We start from the raw sequence: 18,977 nt of genomic DNA, 5'->3' as shown, positions 1-18,977 counted from the left end.
ATTTATAAGATGTATTTGCTTATATCGATAGTTTTCTGGTTTTACAGGACCAAGATGTCACGTGTGCACGATGTGGGTTGACGATTTATGAGCGCTATTTCCAGCACAAGAACGACCAGTACTGGCATTTGCAATGTGTCCGTTGCTGCGTTTGTAACAAGCCTTGAAAGACACCAGTCATGCTTCTTCAAAGGAGACAATATTTATTGCAGGTCGTATTATCAGAGGTATGCATTGTAAACACGAAAAAATTAAATTCTTAATAGATGAGTATATGTTTTTCTTTATTTTAGGTAGTGAACATTTTCTGTATTTATTCTACAAATCTGTAATGCCTTAAGTTATATACTTATAGATTTATAAGTTATATATTCATAAGTTATATATTTATAAATTATATATATTTATAAGGCAGGAAATGTTTTTGACATCTACGATATATCTATTAAAAATATGTGATCAAGAAATGAGTACGGAAGCAAATCATATTGCAAATGCCTTTATTAAAGATTTGTTTCGATTGTAATTTAGTAATTAACATATTTTTCTCTATTTCAGAGAATTCGGCAGGATCTGTTATGCGTGTCACAGGGTAGTTGAAAGTACCGACTGGGTACATCGTGTACGTAGTAATGTATACCACATTGCTTGCGTTTCGTGTGCTTTGTGTAAAAAGCAACTATCGAAGGGGGGGGGGGGATTTTTAGTGCATGGAAGTGAAGTGGTGTGCAAATATCATCAAGAAGACATTCTGGAGGAAGGATCTTGCAAAGGTGAACCATGTTAATTTTATTTTGAATATTATATTCCTTACTGTGTATGTAACGTGACAATTTACGACCTTGTGGGATGCTGGCGATAGTAATGATTGTTGTTGTAATAGTTTTCTTTTTTGGGTGGATCTATGTTGGAGTCTTGCTCGTTAAGACAAACATGGGCAAAGCTACATGTGCAATACATTTTCTGCTTTTAGGATTACCGAGAAGCTATAGGTAAACCTACCTTAATTTAATTTTATATTATCCAAACTGTCATTAATTAGATATTATTCCTTTTTGGATGTAATCTTCGAAGAAGGAGTGTAATCAACTTGGAGTTTTATTTTTAAATTATAAAATATGAATTAACGTAAAGGTCATGAAGCTATTGTTGACATCATTACCATATTCGTCATTATAGTCATTGTAGTAATGAAATAAGTAAGAATTAAATACACAAATGCCGAACCCTATTATGGCAACTGAGACTCGCCTCCTTTCCTCTCTACGACGGGGATCCATAAATCCACAAAGATAAAACATCTATACCTTTAACGGGATCATAGCTAAAGTGAGAATAGATTGTGGAAGCTGTCTCATATTTTCATTCATTTTGCTAATATTTGATGTTTTTGCTCTAATAAATTCTTAAATCAGTTTTTTTTCTTCTTAAAAATGATGTCATTAGAGCCATAATTTAGATTTGCATGTCATTATTTTGGTCATATTTCTTTTCTGTAACCTCCACCATTCTTATGTGTTTTAAATTGTCAATTAACGAGTAAACTAACCTACTAGTCTATCTCTAACTCTCGTCCTATATTCTTTCTTTCGTCCCATTCCTTTATCAGGTGACATGGACGACCGATCTTTTTCAGTTAATTTTCTTTATCGGTGTGTGTCGAGTTTCGTTAGTTCTTTCGTTCGTTCGTTCATTTCAGGCCTAAGTAAGTAGGGCAGCACATCGTCTGAAAGTTAAGAGATCAGCAGATGACAGCGTTCACTGGAAGACATTATTAATCTCCTTTTAATTTTGAAATACAGGAAATATATTTTTAATAAGCAAGATGTATGCGATATTTCTTGACTTTTTAAGCATGTTAATTTTCTGGAAATTTTATTAAATAAAGTATATTGATTGGTATCAGACAGTTTTATCGCATATAAACCTAATTCATTGGTACCATTCTGTGAGTTGCACGCAAGTGTGAAACCATGCTAAATTTGAGGTTTTTATTACTGTAAAACCTTCAATAGCCGAAGCTGCATTCCATTTCTATTTATTATTTGGTTTAACATCTGTTTTCAAAAGTGGTGTGTAAAAGTCTCATACAGTTTATTATTATGCAATATAATTTCCAAATGAAAATTGGTAAATGGTCTAACCGATGTCCTTACATCGAGCTGTAACTGTTTAATGCTTAACTTCCACTAGATGGTCAAATTTACTAGTAATTATTGAATTTTCATCTTTAATTAATTTTATGATCAATATATTCACATAGTTTATATATTTCTAGATGGTAAAATATCATTTCTTTGAGTGCACAATCATTATATTCCTCTATATATGAATCACTTGTAATAACATCTAAAGGAATCAGACTACCATCAGGATCCTTTCTTCCATTGTTTTATATCATGCTCATTTACATAACCATATTGTACACATGAGATCGTATCCACCCACCCACCCTCTAAAATGAATATCTTGTACGCAATATATGATAATGTTTTATTCTAAGATTATCAAAAACATTCATTCAGTTTCAAAATCTCCAAGTCCCCAATAGTTGGTACATAATATTATATTTTTTACCTATCTATTTTCATTGTAAGTTTATAAACTACTCACGTATGAAAGGCACCATGTTTAATTAAATACCACAAATAGCAGATTTAACCATATTTCGATTGAAAGTGAGAAAACCAGCAATTTGATGTAAGCAAGGAAAATGTACATCCTGAACTCTCTTGACTACAGTATACAAAATTATACAATTTTCTGGAATTATTTTGTTTAAGTTAATCTTGCAGCTGATACTACCAAAGTAACGAAAACAAAAATTAATTATAATAAACCATAAAAAAAATAAATACAAATCCCAACCAAAGTCAGAGGTACTCTGTAGGATAAGTTTCACTTCGCAAGACAGGCAAGCACTGTTGCACTGGGAAAAAAATAAATAAATACCTATACGCCTAATCAAATTAATTCATAAATAAATACATATATGAAAATGTAAGTACATAAATAATTAAATAAAATAAATAAAATAAATATACGCCTAAGCAAATTAAAAAAAGTCATAAATAAATAAATATCTAAATGAAGATATAACTACATAAATAAATAAATAAATAAATATTATATGATTATGTAACTAAATAATTATATTAACAAGTAAATAAATAAATACCTGTATGAATCTGTAACTATATCCTTAAAAAAAGTAAAATCAATCAATCAATCACTGCATCAACCAATCTAGCATTAGCACCAGAAATAGCATAATGGCAAATAAATGTTAAATTGCAAATAAAATACTTGTTGTTGTTTATAGTATCCCTGTCTGTCTGTCTGTCTGTCTGTCTGTCTGTCTTTCTTCCTTTCTTCCTTCCTTCCTTCCTTTCTTTCTTTCTTTCTTTCTTTGTGTCCTGCTTGCCAATCAAGAGGTCGCGAATTCAAAACTCGCGGCTGCATATTTTTTGTTTGTTGACATTTTTGTGTTAAAACTTTCTTTTTAACTCTGTCATCCCAATTTTTTTTAAAATGTCCTTTTTTATTCCTGTCTTAAGACGGCCAGTTAACATAGTAAATGTAATAGTTTGTGTGTCATAACACATCAGTGATTGGACATATAAATAAATTGGCATCGTTTGCTATGATATTGATAGTATCAGAAACTTAATTAAAACTCAGTCTCTGATCCAACAGAAATAAAACCTTTAGCCTTTATTTTGTGAATTGATACATAACTGGTTTCAGCAATATTAATTGCTAAAGAACAACTTTCAGTTGATTATATGCGATCTGTAAGAAATAAATTATTATATATTTTAACGGCACGTACAAGTTTTGACAGAATCATCACCTGGTAAATGACAAATAAAGAGGATATAACAAATACAACAATAAATATAAATTTTCTTTCAACGTTGGCTGGCACGGATCCAGGAATTTTGAAATGTGTGCATGCGTTATTGTTTGCTACGAAAATATTACAAACATAACTTCTTGCTAAAAATTCTCTTGGTTATTCAATAAAGTGTATCAGAATTAAAAGGAGAGTTTAATTAACGTAATCTCATAATGCTTAGAGTTACTATTTTTTCTATCACTCGTTCTTGGAAAGACATTTCACACAATTCGCCGTAATTGTTTATTATCAGTGATTATGTTTGGGACTAATGTTATTTCTATAACTCGTACTCGTAGTTATCCTCGGTTTTATTCTCAGTATTATTATATAAGAAGTAAACAAGTAATTCACCGGGATTATTTATTAATGGTTTCAAACAGAAGGACAACAACGATAATACATTCGCAGTATTAAAACCAAAACCAGTAATAATTACAACCACTACCACCACAATCGAGACTAATGAGATTAGAATTACCACTACAAATAGCAACATTATAATCATCTTTAGCAGGACATTAATAATAATAATAATAATAATAATAATAGGAGAGCTATTATTATTATTATTATTATTATTATTGGAAAGTATTGAAGCACATCTCTATTTTCCGGGAGATCGCGGGTTCAAAACCCCTGTCGAGTCGCTCATACCAAAGACTTACAAAAATGGTGCTAGCAGCGGCCTCGCTAGGCACTCAGCATTAAGAGATTAGTGTTATGACTGGTCGGCCTGGTGTCGGATAAAGTGACTGGGTGGACTATGGTGCTCTTTGTCTGTGGCAGGATGCACCAGTGCTAGACATCACAATAAACTGCCACAATACAGACATTGTAGAGATGGAACTGAAAAATTGTTGTTGTTATAGGGTTTAACGCCATTTTTCAGCACAGGATAGGCTATACATGGCGGCCAGTATTAATGGTGGAGGAAAAACCCAGGAAAACCCCACAAAGAACCCCTGACCCACGAGAAGCTACCGGCAAGCTTTCTCACATATCCACATTGGCCGAGCCCGAGACTCGAACCCACGCAGACAGAGGTGAGATGGCAGTGATCCGTGATGGAGAGCGCATTTGACCACTCGGCCACTAGCGGCCCCCTGAAAAATTGTTAAATCAACCATAAAATTCAAAAAGTCTCTTTCACACACACACACACACACACACACACACACACACACACACACACTTTATCGTTAGGTATATCAAGCTATTATATTTGCTTTGGGATAGTACCACTCGTTAGTAATTTTTAAAAATATATCTATAGAGAAAAAGTAATTTTAAAGCGACGGAAGAAGATTTCAAGTTCAACATCATATAAAACTCGTTTAACAGTTTATTTCCAAATGCTGTGCTCACAGGGGGCACCACGCATAAATCTAGGGAGGCCCTGCTAAAATGATCCAAATAGTTCCCCGCGTTTGCTAAGACCGTTACTGGCAATATATATGGTAATGCAATTTCATATATAAATTCGCATTTATTGTATCACTTATGTTAACACCCATCGTAGATCTTGGTTGTAATGACCTACTTTTCGTGCTGTACTGGCTAAGACAAGTTGGAGTATGTATTGTAACGGCGATGCCAGCGAGACATTTTTTCAACATAACTTCAAGTCGTTCATTCCTATCGCATACTTTCGAATTTGTACCGAGCGTTCTCTTGACTACTTTGCAATATGACCAATATTGTTATCGAGACAGAATGGTTCAAATTTGTAATGGATTTTTTATTTTTATATAGAAAAGAACACAAATTCTTCACATTAAATTTGTATCAGATTAATATGGGCAACATAACAAATTCTTCACATTAAAGTTGTAAAGGACGCTAAAATCGACACGTCATTACAACCTTCAAATTAGATGTTAATGCATACGGTATTTTTAATGACGGTAATGAATTAGTATGATAGCGATGAAATGCGAAGGATTCCGTAATACTGAGTTTATACAGACCAACCTGGTCTGTTGCTTTGTTTACAGTGCCGTTGATCCAATCTCAACCGTAATATTGCGTGGGACCGGTATACTCACTGTCGACTATCAAACCATGTACTTTTGCAACCCTGAATCTCATCACGACGCAAAATATCAAACAACGCGCCTCTCCTTCGCAGTGAGACTTACCACTAGATTAATTATATGTGCAAGTATGACTGGTCAATAAGTGACCTTATATACCCTAGACCGATATACTAAAAAGCATATAATGATCACGCTGAATCTAGCAATCATCTTTAGACAGAATGACATGACAAAGGTAACCAGTGACGCCGTCCTTATCAACGTCATAACATATGACGTTTATGACGTTAACCGTACTCATTGTCATGTAATGTTCAGAGTTGCTGTTCTTGCAATCACCCTTGCTTGCAGAGGCATTTAAGACTATTAACCTTAATCATCATGATATAAAAAGAAGGAAGAAATAAAACAGAACTTCCCTGAAAATGGATACCTCAGCAGTACAGCAAAATCTATAAGCATCAAAAGCAACAAAATCAGAAAACATTTATACCACCATCACTACTATTATTATTACCACCATTACCAACAAATTACCATCAGCAGTATCACCACCATTATTAATACAATACAACACCACCACCATCAATAATAATAATAATACCATTTATAATAATAATATTTATAATAATAATAATAATAATAATAATAATAATAATGATAATAATAAATGAGTATATGGGTGTTATTGAAGACTAGCTTTATTTCGGAGTTATGGTAAAACGAACTACGAATCATTCCTAACTATGGGAGTTTGTGACGGCAAGAAATACATTTACAACTAGAATGTTTGTGGTTCGTTCCCTGTTTGCTCCCGCCCCCGCTACAACCTCAAGAAAATACAACAAATGCATAAATAAAATAAAATTAAATCTGTGTGCCTTTTGGTTCGGGTCCCAGAAGAAGAAGAAAAGACCCATATGCTGATATTAACTGCATATCTGAATTCGTCATGCTATGACCAGCATGTTAAAGGGTGTGTATGCCGAATATTTTTGTGTATAGGCCCTTGAACAAAGTTTACACGTTTAAGAATTGACCCAGAATCCAAAGTCAGTACCATATCTGAATTTGTCATGCAATGATCAATATGTTAAAGGGTGCGTATGCCAAATAGTTTGGTGCGATGGTCATAGGACAAAGTTTACATGTTTAAAAACTGACTCAAGAGTCCAAAGTCATTGACATATCTGAATTCGTCTATTCTGGCCCAACATGTGTACATGTAGTCATAAGGAGGGGATCTCAGTTCTTTCTAAGTTGTTATTCAAGGACTACAACTGTATGAAACGGGTATAACTGAGGGGCCTCAATTACCCCCCCCCCCCCCGCATTTGACATATAAACGCAAATTCTTAGACAAGTTGTCCCATATACTGACATCAATCCAGAATTCAAATAGTTCTTTTTACAACACTATCCTTATCATCCTTCTGGACTCGATCGTTGTTAGATAAGATTTTTGACACTTCTTTAAGCTCATTCTTTGCTAGTTTCTTGATAAATATGCGATTCCCATATCCGAATAAGTTCCAAATGATTAATGGGATACATGTTTAGAATCCAAAATTGAAACTGTGGAATTGGACTTAATGGTCCTCGTGAGAAGGATGATAATGGTTTGGATATGAATCCATCGTTTCCTCTTTAAAATCATCGCAAAGTGAACTGCATACTTTTTGCAATTAACTTGCCAATGACGCCCGTTCAGCTCTATCATTATATATAGAACACCAACTTTCAGCCTATGAAACACTTGCCTTTACAAACAAAACATTCGAAGGGGTATAACTGGGTATGTGGGTACGTGAGAAACCTTGACAGTAGATTCTAGCAGGTAGACGATTCCTCTAGAGGTCTTCTGGGTTCTTCAGCCACATATATATGTATACTGGCAGCCAGGTATAGTTTATAATGTGCTGATAAATAGCTCTAAAACCCACAAAACCGAACTTAACCAAACCTGTTTGTTAGAGGGTACATGAGCATCCGTACGCATGCATGCATTCATGCATGCATGTATGTATGTATGTATGTATGTATGTATGTATGTATGTATGTATTAGTAGTGTGTTTGTTTGTCCTTTTTTATCTATCCTTCATGACTTGTGTCCATTTTGGCAAACAAGTCACATACTATATGCAACCCGTGGATTAATAATCCACAAAAGTGAAGATGGTTTTACTAGACTTTCATTCCCTATAAATCGGCTAAAATCAAGTTTACTGTGTACCTGACCTGGGATATTGATGTCGTGTTGATTTTATAAACAACATTATACATAGTTAATATTTCCTTATGGGTGTTGGTTAAATATTAGGATCATTATCAATGGAGGTAAATATGTTTATTTGGATTTTGGTCTATGAATTGGCAATCTGCACCAAAAACCTACTGTATCTGATGTTTCCAATGTGTTTTTTTATACGTTTAGTAACAGATTTTATCTTTTTGACAACTTAGACTTCTCTAGAAATGAACTTTTGATCCTCATCCTGGTTCTATTCTTGTGTTTTAGTTATTTATATAATGATATTTACCTGAGAGATTACTCATTCTTGCATTTAACGTCTGAGACAGAATCAGACATATTGCTGTGTTTAGTATTTAATTTATTCAAATTATTATTCTTTGGGAATATAAAGAATTTTTCGGTAATATATTGGACTGGAACACTGATTTGTAATTATAGTGAATTCTGATGAAAACATTATGGACTATATTATTGAGATACATCAAGGTAATGTTAGTACATCTTCACACTCCATGCCATTGCCACGTTAGTATATTCGAGACTACATGCACTTCGACACCATCATTATTGAAACCTATTTGGAATACCACAGGAATTCAGCAGGAATTTTGTTTGGACTTGTGATAAGTCTTTTATTACTATTTGTTATTTAAGTCCCATTACTGTAAGTTCTTTATAAATTTTCACTTTGTGTTGGAGGGGATGGGACTATTTGCTGAAGTTGTTAAAACTTGTTGGTTTTTAATATTTTCTGGTACTTAGCTGGAGATCAGAGTGCCATAACAAGGGTCTATCATGGTTATTCTATTGACAGTACAAATACGTAGTACAGTTGCTCGACTGGCAGACCCTGCCCTGATTCATCAAGTCCAGGTGCAATGCGCACATGCATTTCCAGCCAATTGCAATATTTTACCAATACAACTGCCATACTATCGTACAAAATGACTAATTTGTGAATATTTAAGTTTCTGTCGATTGTGGAGGTCTAACATCCTTTTCATTTAAAAACACCGATTACACCTGTACCTTTTGCATCTAATGATCGTCTTTGCCCAGTAACTGTTACCCGAACAAATGCAGTTTAAGTTTACCTATTTGATCTTCAAAATTAACAAGCTCACGTGGATCCCTTTCCCGAATTGACATAATTGCAAAACCACGACTTTTACAATCCGGTAATATTAGGCTCGCAAAGAAACCTGATTTACGCGAAAAAGCGTGACACAATTCGTATGTATTGATCGGTGTATAATCTTATTAATATTAAGGGTCCAAGCCTATATTCAACCATCCATCAATCAATCCATCCATCCACTCACACACGGCTGTGCGTATTTCCTCCCTGTACAGCGCTACCCCTTCGCATGACTGCTATAAGGAAAGTTCATTTCATCAACAACAGATCACGGGATTTGTATTCCTAAAATGTTGGCAATTAGTTGTTGGCAGACTACAGTCTTGCGGGTGGGGTGGGGTGAGGTGGAGGGAGATAGGGAGCGGCGTTATCAACATTTGTCATAATCCTTTCTCTTTTTTGTACATTATCAGTTTCCCCTTTATAGGGCCGCCTCTGTAACCTTTTCTGGTCGGTAAACAGAATGTTGAAATCGGAATCATTCAACATATGTGGTAGCATTTTAATATTATCCATTACCTGATGCGTTTTTATTTCATCCATCTCCATCGCATTCATGTCCCTTGATAATTAGCATTTAGAACCGACATACATAATATATTATCTCTAGTACACCAATACAGCAATTCAGCAAACAGTGTAGTTTGAGGTAAGAATATTTAAAATATGTAATAGAACGTCTAATAGAATGTCTAATAAAACATCTAACATAATGCTAATTAGAAAGTCTAATAGAACGTCTAAAACTGTATAATTAAATGTCTAATAGAACCTCTAATAGAATGTCCATTTGAATGTATAATTGAATGTGTAATAGAACATCTAATAGAATGTCTAAGAGAACGTCCAATATAATCTCCAATAGAACGTCTAATAGAACGTCCAATATAACGTGCAATAGAACGTTCAATAGAACGTTCAATAGAACGTCCAATAGAACGTCTAATAAAATGTCCAATATAATATCTAATAGAATGTCTTATAAAATGTCTAATAGAACGTCTAGCAGAAAGTTTAACAGAACGTCTAATTAAAGTTGTTATATAATGTCTAAGAACATCTAATATAATGTCTAATTTAACGTACAATATGTCGAATAATGGAGCGTCTTATAGAACATATAATGGAATGGCTAGTATACATCTAATAGAGCGTCTAATGGAATGAGTAATAGAAGTCTAGTCTGGCAAGAGATTTAGTTTGTAGCAGCCAATAGTAATTACTGCTTGATATAAGAACAGACTCATTCTATCATCAAACCAATTAAGATGAAGTTTTGCAGTTTTAATTAAAGGTAAATAACGTGGCTAACACATTACCACGCTATTCGAATATTCCAGGTCAATGGATGGAAAATAGTCTATAGATTACAGTCGCAACGTGCGGTTCATTGAACTCGTTCGAAAGTTTCTTAAGAAAGGGATTCGCAACAAATCTGATTGAAATTAGACAAAGTAGCTAATAGTATTCGCAGGTCATTCAATGTATTTGCTGGTCCATCAGAGCCTATAGGTCATAAAATATGCTGTCAACATACATGATGTTGATACGGGTCATGTCGCGATGAAGTTCATCAGTACACTTGGTTTAGATAAAAAAAACCAAATGTGAATGCTAAAGCCTTCACAATCCACTGAAACTGCCCAGTCCAAAACCAACAAAAGGGATATAGTTTAGTGTAGGGTGGTTACAGTCTATTAATTCTCGAACTTGTATGCTAAAGATATCGCTTCAAGAAAGTTCACCATTATTTAGAATACCCACGTAAAGTCGGCGAAGGGTGACTTGGTACAATGTAATTGTCGATAGCTGAAGACAAAGCTTTCCAGCAATGCTGGCTGAAATCAGAAGGAAAATACGGATGCTAGAGTGTTCGTAAAGGTTTGCATAAGCGGACCGATGAAGAGCTTTTTCATCTATCTCCTCTCGAATAAACAGTAGAGGGCAATATCTACATTGTCTTCTATATCGTTATATTATCGCCTGAACTATAATTATATTTATTAGCAAACTGGATTAGGGCGAAGTATAAAGAGCATCGAGTTTGAATCCTATGTAGTTTTCAATATTGATTTTTAAGAAAAGAGCATGCGCCTTTACAAGACTGCGCAGATCTGTAAACCTTGTTGAATAAGGCAGCGTTTTCACAAGCCATTGTCTCCATGGCAATTGATATGTCGCCTTAGAACACTGAAACCAATCGGTTTAAGCCAAGAATACCAGAAAAAGACAACCATGCACATATCAAATTATCTTTTTGCGGCCGACACATTTTCTTTCAATTACATGTGTGGACAGCAAATGTTATAAATTTGACTTTTAATAAGCAAGTTCATCTTATTTCTTTGATTTTTGCACAGTTTCTGTTGTTACATGAATAAACCCTTTTTTAAAAAGAATGGACTAATATCTGTTTTTTTTAACTTCAGGAACTGAGTAGCATGACATAGTGAAGTTCTAATATCATGGCTGCGGAATGGACTCGTAGAGCTTTATTAGGAAAGTGGACACTGGTGTTGTATTAATTGCTGAAGGTCGTAGATTTCCTTGTCACAAAGTGGTTCTCTGTGCCGCACCAAAATATTTTGATGCCATGTTTTCTTCATGGATACAGGAGGCCTCCAGCACAGATGCTGTTTTAAAAGATAAGTGCTAGAGAGTTTAATGCGATACTTAATTTCATTTACTATGGGATGACCACTGTGTTGGCTGATTCAGTTGCTGAATTGTTTCAAGTATCGTCCGTGTTGCAGCTAAAGTGTGTTCAAGACTTGTGCGTGCCTTTCATCATAGAAAATATAGGAAATAAGAATTCTGTAGGACTATGGTAATTGGGGAAGAGCCATAACTGCCAAAAGCTTGCCTGTATGGCAATATTTTATGCACGAGACCACTTTGAGGAGGTATTGAAATCGTAAGATTTTCAGCATCTAGGGTATGAAGATTTGATCACGTTGATAATAGACAACAGCTTGAACGTAGAAACGAAGAAACCGTTTGTAAGGCGGTACTAAACTGGTTGAAACTTAAGGAGAGGAGAGAGCATGAAATAAGGCATATCTACCAGCATCTTAGGCTTGATCAAGTCAGTCTTTCTTTTATTCTGGACAATGTGGATAGCAATCGAGCGATAACGTTGGACAAAATTTGCAACGTAATCATCAAAGATGCATTAAGATATCACGATTTGCCTGATCAAAGACACACATTCGAAACCCCGCCAACACTCATCAGAATTACATCTGACCTGAAAACGATGCTGGTTTTGATTGGCAAACGAAGACTGTACAATGACGACGAGGTCACAGTGATTGTAGGGTACAGTTTTCAGGACAAGAAATGGTACAGCCTTTGTACAGTTCCATTTGAACACTGGTTATCATCAGTTTGCTACATGGCCTTATGGTAACGATATTCTGATTTCTGGTGGATCGGCCAGACGAAGTACCCTGCTAGGGTTCTCTTCCAGAATGTACAGATGGAGAGAGCGCTCTCTAGTGATAGAAGGGCGCTGCAGACACGCCATGGTAGCTTTGTGGGAAAGTCTGTTTTGCTTTGGCGGTTACAACGTGGGAGTGCTCAAGAGCATTGAGGAATATGATATGTGAACATATTCGTGGGAAGACGTGTGTGAACTGCAGCACGGAGTTGATATCATCTTGGCTTCCGTTTCCGGTGACAAAATGTTTGTATGTGGTGGCGGTCCTAGATTCACGGAGGAATCCGCATGTATACAGCATTTTGACAAAAGCATCAGGGTATGCGTCGTAATAGGAAATATGCCATCTCCATGTAGATTTGCTAAGGCTCTAATTTACCAACGCAAACCCATGTTGTTTGTCCCAACGGAGAAGTCTGCGTTTTGAAGCCGAATGATGATATAGAGATCGTCCACATGATTGAAGGTTTCTTCAGAAGTAGAGGAGGTGAACGTTTGCATGAGAATGATGAGAATTCATACAGCGATAAGGAGCTGTCCAATCGGATAGAAACTATATTCTCCAATGCAAAGGAAACAAACCTAACGGGTGACCCATACAACATACCTTGAGATATATGGATGCCTCCGGATTCAGTTCCAATGCAGGTACCCTATAGCAGAATTTTCAGAACAATGACCTGGGACTAGATATTACAAGGGAAAATAACTCTCCTATTCTGTCTCTCCAAATATGTATGTTAGGCCATCGGAGTTGCCAGACACTTGACATATCATTACAGTATCTGGTTTGCACACCACATCTCATCTTTGTTTACACTGGTTGTACAGGTATATTTACATTTTGTTCAATTTATGAAATTGTACCATCTTAATGTAGTCTTACTTCGTATCTTAGCTATAATTATAAATGTCGACGAAATTTCATCTTTGGAGTTGATTGAGACAGTTGCTCATCAATTAATGGCATGTACTTTTCTGCGAATCACGTTGTTGTTTTCATATCGATAATAACGGTTCAGCTGAGATAATCCAGAAATTAATTATCTAATAATTCTCATGTTTAAGTAATTTATTTCTGTGATTATTTGATTTTACATTCTGGAAACATTTTAAACATAAAACAAAACCTCTAGCTCTGAAAGTTTTTGTATGTTAAGACTTGAATATTTCCATCAAAGTTTATTTCATTCCTCTATTAAATAATAACGGTCAATACACAGTTGCTTGTAATCAGTCTTAACTCCTTTCAAAGGGCAACTATATGTATTTGTATATGATGTAAACAAAATATACGTGTAGTATGTACGCTGTATCAATAATATACAACGAGGTGTTTTAATTATTTCGTTAACAGGAAACTCAGCATGCCTAGTTTCCTTTTAATGAAAAATTGGTCCATGGTTCAAAACAAAACGTGCAAAACAGAATGTAATTTATCTCATCACATGTAAGATCTTTAGCCTTCAGTATGTCAGAGAAACTGAAAAGCTACACAAAAAGATCAACCTTCATAGATCTGATTGGATGACAAGGAAGCTGTACAGAAGCCCAGCTACAGAACTATTCTCCTCTCGTGGCCACAATATCAGTGATATAACACTTATTGCAAGTGCTCACAACTCCAATTGGAGTTACGAAACCAGGAGAGAAAAGGAATCCTACTTAATACGCCACCTTAGAACAATGAAACCAAGCGGTTTAAGCCAAGAAGACCAGAAAAAGACATCCATGCACAAATAAAAAATTAATTGTGCAGCCGACATGTTTTCTTGTAACTAATTATCTAAATTTGCTTAATAGTCATCCAATAACCTATGATTACTATAACAAAATACCCTGCATATAATTTGCGCGTACAATAATTTACATGAAATAACAGATGTTATGGCTCATCGATTTCTAAATCAATGTAAAATATTTTCCTGCATCAGCAAAAAGTTGAAATAAACTAGTTGAAATAAGAGAAATGTAAAGATTAAATTCCTGTAGAAAGAGTGTGCAAACATAACGGTTTTTTGTTTGTTTTTGTTTTGTTTGTTTCTCTTCTCTATGTTTTGTGTTTGCCTTTGAAAAGACTCATTACGTTTTGCACTGTTCATTGTCAGTTTATTGCATTTATTTTAATCAATCCATGACACGTGCTCCCTTACTGGATCCAGTTCACTTGAAAGGACTCCTTTTCGCCATATGGTTTTTGTGTGTGTGCGTGTGTGTGTATACCCTTTGCTGAAGTGCGACATCTTATTAAGGTCTTAATTTTCTAAAATTAGTCGAGAGTTGGACAAATAATAGTTTTTCAGCCGGACAAGCTTATACTAGGAGGTTAATGAGATCATGTATATAATATTAACTGTCGATATATTATATCATATATGTGACCAATGAACGTGAAATTCTTAACGAAACCGGTATGATATCGACTAGTTATTGATTATCACGTACATTAAAGGACCATAACGACTAAATAAACACTTGTTAGTGTGGAGGTCGATGCAATGGTATGTAAGGTCACTTATTAACCAGCCATACTTGTAAGATCTTTAATCTAGGGAAAGATGTGACTGGGAAGTAGACAAATCAGGTCACAGGCTTTACATGGGATGAGATTTAGGACTATATCTTATGTAAGGGGGAAGATCTAACTGGGATACAGACGCATCAGGTCAAAGGGTTTACATGTATGAGATTTAGGTCTACATCTTCTGTAAGGGGCAAGATCTGACTGGGAAGCAGACGCATCATGTCAAAGGATTTACATGGCATGAGGTTTAGGACAGCGTCTTCTGTAACGAGAAGAGTATCGTTCGAGATATTATGAGACTTGTTACTAATCCATCTGGCTGGTCCGGATTCTGTGTCGTGGTATGTGTGACCTGATACTACGAATAGATTACCTCGTCACTGACCTATGTGGCTTGTCCGGATTTTTAGTGTCGTGGTATGTGTGACTGAATACTACGAATATAGTACTTCGTCACTGACCTATCTGGCTTGCCCGGATTTTGAGTATCGTGGCATGTGTGACTGGATACTACGAATAAAGTATCTCGTCACTAACCTATCTGGCTTGTCCAGATTCTTAGTGTCGTGGTATGTGTGACTGGATACTACGAATAAAGTACCTCGTCACTAACCCATCTGGCCTGTCCGGATTCTTAGTGTCGTGGTATGTGTGACTGGATGTGAAGAATAAAGTATCTCGTTTGATCGTCCACGGTGTCTATTGCTGTCTCCTTCTGCAATTGTATGGTAGAGACTCAACCATCGACACTCATGAAAACAACATAGTGGGTCATTACAGTATTATCGTCATCGTCATTGACCTCATTGAAGTTTCATTATCGTAATAATTATCATCATCCGTCGTCCTCGTCGTAACCATTGTGTTGCAACACAGGGGTTTTCCTCGAGAATTAGCATGAGATACTAAGTTCTGGATGCAGAGTACTTATGGAATACAATTCCATTTTAGTGGCAGTTTATAGTGATGTCTAGCACTGGGGCATCATGCCGCAGACATGTAGCATGATGTCCCACCCAGACACATTATCCTGACACTAGGCCGACCAGTCGTAACACTAACCTCTTAATGCTGAGCGCCAAGCGAAGCAGCTGTTAGTACCATTTTATAAGTCTTTGGTATGACTCGGCGGTGGATCGAACCAATAACCTTCTGCTTCCGAGGCGAACGCTTTAATCACTAGGCCACCTGAGCGAGTGAGAAAGACTATATCGAGCGAGTGTGCGAGAGACAAGGGCAAACCAGCCAAAGGCGACAGCGAACAACACTGAAGAAAGCGAACGAGAGAGAGAGAGAGAGAGAGACAAGAGTGTTGTTGTTGTTGTTGTTGTGGTTTAACGCCATTTTTCAGCACACGATAGGCCATGCATGGCGGCCAGTATTAATGGTGGAGAAAGAACCCGAGAAAACCCCGAGAAGAACCACCGACCCACGAGAAACTACTGGCAAGCTTTCTCACATACCAGCATTGGCCGAATCCTAGACTCGAATCCACGCAGACAGAGGTGAGATGGCAGTGATCCGTAACGGAGAGCGCTTTAGACCACTCGGCCACTCGGGGCCCCAGAGACAAGAGTGAGAGACTAGAGCGAGTGAGAGAGACAATAGCGAGCGAGCCAGAGAAAACAGCGAACGACAATGACCAGAGAGGGGGAGAGAGACAGAAACGAGAGAAGAGACAGAAACGAGAGAGAGAGAGAGAGAGATGAGAGCGAACGAACGAGAGGAACAAGAACGAATGAGATAAAAGAGACAAAAGCACGAGAGACAGATGATAGCGAGAGATATAGAGGGACAGAGACGAGAGCGTGAGAGATCCGGAAACTTGCGAGATAACGAAACGATATCGAGAGAGAGAGAGAGAGATAGAGTAGAACGATTGACAGATGAGAGCGAACTTAGGGTGGAGAGAAAGAGCAAGTGAGAAAGACTAGAGCGAGCGCGAGGCGAACAAGAAAGCCGAGAGAGAGTGCGAGAGTAGAAAAGACAGACGGATAGACAGACGAGAGAGTCTGACAGACTGGACAGAGTAGAGAGAGAGAGAGAGAGAGAGAGAGAGAGAGAGAGAGACGTGGGTGAGAGAGAAACAAAGGGGAAAGAAACATTAGAAAGACGAGGAAGGCAGACAAAGGGAAGAGAGATATAGAGATACACATGATTCCAGAGACACGTAAAATATGCGAATGATAAAAGACGATAGCAAAACTAGAGAAACGAAAGAGACAGACGATATAGACAAGAGATATACAAATAGGAGAGAGACGAGAGAGGAGAGACAAGAAATAGTGACGAGAGAGACTAGAGATAAGATGAACACGAAATATTCGGGATACGAGAGATATGAGAGACAAGAGATTGTTGAGACTGATAAAACGTATCAGCGAGATAAAAGACCAGAAAGACATAGGCATTGTAAGACAGACAAGAGACAAGAGACGAAATATAACAGACTAGAGACTCAAAAGAGTGAAAATAGAGAACATGAATAGCAAGAGAGAGTGGATGAGAATCAAGAGACATGGAGAGACGAGTGGACAAAAGATGTTCTCCAGAAAGACGACAGTGTCGAGAAACAGACATGACTGAGAGATATACGGAAAAGAGAAAAGACGAGAGTGATGGTAGAGAGACGCAATAAAAACGAACACGCGAGAGAGATAGATGATAGAAAGAACGGAAGAAAGATGCCCGAAATATACACTAGAGAGATGCAATAAAAGTGAAACGAGTAATAGTGAGAGACGCAAGGAATAGAGACAGTAAGACTAGAGAAAAAGAGAAAACACGATCAGAGACACACGAGACAGAGACAACAAATGTCAACAGAGATAAGTTAGAGAGAGAGAGAGAGAGAGAGAGAGAGAGAGAGAGAGAGAGAGAGAGAGAGAGAGAGGGAGGGTTGGGGGAAGAGAATATAGATAGAACGATAGATGCGAAATAAATGATGCCAGAGAAATGGACCGAGGCGATGGAAAGAATGAGATGAGAGAGGGAGATTAACATATAGAATGACGCGGAAGAGTCATGAGAGGGAGATATGCGTAAGATATAGAAGCGAGAGATTAACGAAATTGATTAGATTTAGACGAGAACAGAGACAAGGCAGAGATTAGGTGCTACAGAGGAGCGATAAAAAGTATTAGAGAGAAGGAGAAATGGATCCGCTAGAGATGTAGAAGAGATATACGAGAGAGAGAGAGAGAGAGAGAGAGAGAGAGAGAGAGAGAGAGAGAGAGAGAGAGAGACTGGTGCAAGAGATAGAGAAGCGAGAAAGATTCTAGTGGTAGAGAGACAGAGTCAAAGAGTGGGGAAGACGAGCGTCGCAAAAAAAAAACCGAGAGACAGACAACAGAAACAAACGAAAAACATGATATACAAGAGGCGAGAGACGAAAGACGTAAAAAAATAGACGCGTGAGAAAACGAGAGAGTTTAGCGAGATACTGTTGGAGATACGCGAGACAGACAAAAAAGACACTAGTCAGACGCGAGATATGACGTGAGAGATTGACCAGAGATAGACAAAAGACAATCGTTCGAAAAAGACGACAGTAAGAGAGAAAACAAAATATAATTTACTAGAGACGCGAGGGTGAAAATAGGGATTGAAAGAGGGACAGAAAGATATACAAGTGTTGAGAAACGATGAAGGGATAAGAGGAAGAGAGAGAGAGAGTAGCGCTCA

General features: G+C 36.7%; 1 long non-coding RNA gene across 1 annotated transcript in view; it reads right to left on the bottom strand.

The window, feature by feature from the left end:
* Window positions 1-513: 513 nt before the first annotated feature.
* LOC149784492 (uncharacterized) overlaps window positions 514-18,977 on the bottom strand; it is a 30,107-nt gene continuing 11,643 nt past the window's right edge. The window contains exon 3 of the long non-coding RNA XR_016414143.1: window positions 514-1,726. This is a non-coding gene — a long non-coding RNA (uncharacterized LOC149784492). The remainder of the gene's footprint in view (window positions 1,727-18,977) is intronic.

This window comes from Sinohyriopsis cumingii, chromosome 14 (genome assembly GCF_028554795.1).
Source record: "Sinohyriopsis cumingii isolate HCF-2022 chromosome 14, ASM2855479v2, whole genome shotgun sequence".
NCBI lineage: Eukaryota > Metazoa > Mollusca > Bivalvia > Unionida > Unionidae > Sinohyriopsis > Sinohyriopsis cumingii.
Note: the sequence above shows the minus strand (reverse complement) of the source record. Positions and strands in the feature narration are given on the sequence as shown.